The sequence below is a fragment of the Palaemon carinicauda genome, chromosome 21 (assembly GCF_036898095.1).
Source record: "Palaemon carinicauda isolate YSFRI2023 chromosome 21, ASM3689809v2, whole genome shotgun sequence".
Classification (NCBI taxonomy): Eukaryota; Metazoa; Arthropoda; class Malacostraca; order Decapoda; family Palaemonidae; genus Palaemon; species Palaemon carinicauda.
Window position 1 is genome coordinate 20,899,525 of NC_090745.1, and position 2,500 is coordinate 20,902,024.

At 33.4% G+C, this 2,500-nt stretch overlaps 1 protein-coding gene across 1 annotated transcript in view; it reads right to left on the minus strand.

Moving 5' to 3' along the window:
* Positions 1–2,500, minus strand: part of LOC137615207 (insulin receptor-like) — a 291,314-nt gene that overhangs the window by 26,884 nt on the left and 261,930 nt on the right. The window lies entirely within an intron of this gene.

A 2,500-nucleotide genomic window follows, 5' to 3' on the forward strand; every position in this document is an offset into this window, starting at 1 on the left:
TGTTGTTGTTGTTGTTGTTGTTGTTGTTGTTGTTGTTGTTTTTTCAACTTGGAAAGTGCTAGGAGTAGCGTTGCATTTTACAGCGATTCCACCTTTATGGCAATATTTATTCTTTCATACATTTTGCTATCATTGATAATTCAGAATTTCATGAAAGAAAGAAAGAAGTATAGAAGGGAACCTTCTCGTGTTTATTCTTTCTTTTATTTCCCTAAAATGGTGGTGTTTGAGTTTACTATGATTTTTTTTTAGATATTTATCATTAATATGAAAGGTCAGTTCCCTCAGTTTGTAATTACATTAATAAATCTTATTCAAAATGTCAGAAAGTTAATTCAAGTATTTTGAATCGAATTTTTGCTCTTTATTCCTTTAATTTAGCAATTTGAAGTTTGACTAAACTTCAATTCTGGCAATTAGTTTACTCGCTAATTGCTAGTTACTTAGATTTAGGCAACTTGTATGTAATTACTTTGCTCATCAAAATTTACAAGAATTTAGACAATTCATATTTGAATTCTCGATCATCGCCAGTTACGCCAATTTAGCTAAATATGGAATAAAAAAACTTACCTCTCTTTTATTGCGTGAGTTTAGAATTTTGGTTGTTTATTGTCTTTAGTTGTGGAAGTTTAATTTCTTTTTTGATTACCCTCCCCTTTGATTTTGTGATATTAGTTGTTAAAAAGCTTGCTTTCCTCTGAATATGCGATTTTACTGGTTTTAAGTTATTTGTCAATAATTACTTAAATTTGGCAATTTGAAACTTAAAATTTTTAATTATAAGAATATATCTATTTTAATGATCGCTAGGTTTAATGTCGTCAATTTACCTTTCGATTTCACTTACGTTTATTTAATAATTTAGCAGCTTGCTATATTGTTCTTACATGGATTTATGTATTTGAAAGAACACCGATATTACTATTTGAAAAGCATCTAACCGAACGCGTATAGATACAACCGCAAAATAATTTCAATATTTGGGACTCCTGCTTAAATTGTAAGAGAATGTTTTCTTATGCTCGCTCTTAATTTGTTGCAAATGTGCAGGCAAAATCTTTTAGCATTGATGTGTTCAGTCAGATTGTGTTTACAGTTATGAACAACAATGATAATAATAACGATAATTAGATTGAAAATCTCTTCTTAGTATTGAATTAGATATCATCTGTACCAGTTCCGTCTCTCTCTCTCTCTCTCTCTCTCTCTCTCTCTCTCTCTCTCTCTCTCTCTCTCTCTCTCTCTCTCTCTCTCTCTCTCTCTCTCTCTTATGTAATTGATTTATTTTGATTATCTTTAAAGTATGTGGCCTATTAAAACCGTATTCTTGGTAGAATTTTGAAAAGCAAAAACATTTTATATTATCCCCAAATCTTTTATCATTGAAAAAAAAAAAGAAAAAAAGATTACCCTAAAAACGAACTAGGCCCTAAACTAAAGGAAACGAAACATTGTCCAAAACTATTGGGAGAAATTAGTAATGTAAATGTTCGAAGCACGAGACAATGTCACGGAACAAGAGAAAATTGGCGTAATTTTCTCTGTGCTACATCGTTATCTATGATATTGATCAGCAGCATGTTGTACATTTCACCGGGAAGGATATGTTTTTCGCCATGACCCCTCCCAGGTGTCAAGACCCCACATTTACCCTCGTGCAGACACCAACATCCGATTCTCCAAATCCATCAGTCCGTATGTCTGTATTGAGTAACTCAATTCGTTAGTAAAAATTTGTTCAAGACCTTTACTTTACTTTTACTTTAAGGTCTGCTTTTATTGTCGTATACTGTAGGGGAACCCTTCTCTCTACAGGACCTTCACATTCATTTTATCATATGCATTCCAAGGCATTCAACATTTCATGCCGCTTTTTGCAAGTTTATTGTCAAATCCACGTTATGGAAGCACTTAGAAAACAAGGATATCTTTAATTTTGTCTTAACAAGATAATGATATGAGTATTATGTAAATATCAAGACATTCTCACGTATCCGACGCAGCCATATACCAGAAACTCTTGAGGTTAAGACCACCCTCCTCTTTCCTTTCTGCTAGAGACCTCAAAATTGTTTTAAAACGTAATATTTATATTCATGGAGTTTTTTATTCCTTTAGTAAATCGCAGAACTGCAATTACCTCCCTGTCTGCAATTACTGGTGTCCGGGAGTCGGTCTTTGTGTATCACAATGTATCCGCCACTAGGCAAGACGTTCCCTTCGTATCTGATATTAATGTTGTCTTCAGAGTGATGGCTGTAGGAAGCAGATTTAGAAGGAAATGGGAGTTTTGGGGTGTTTTCTGCAGGAAATCTCTCATTTTCGCTGGTTATGCATTCTTATCAATTTGAAATCGCAAATGTTGTGTGCTACATTTTAGTACCTCTCTTAGGGACCATAACTTCTCATTTCGTCCCATTATCCTTTCTGTACGAAGGATTTTCACTTGTTTTCCATTTGGTCTACTTATGATTTTCACTTGCTTCTCCATTGCTAT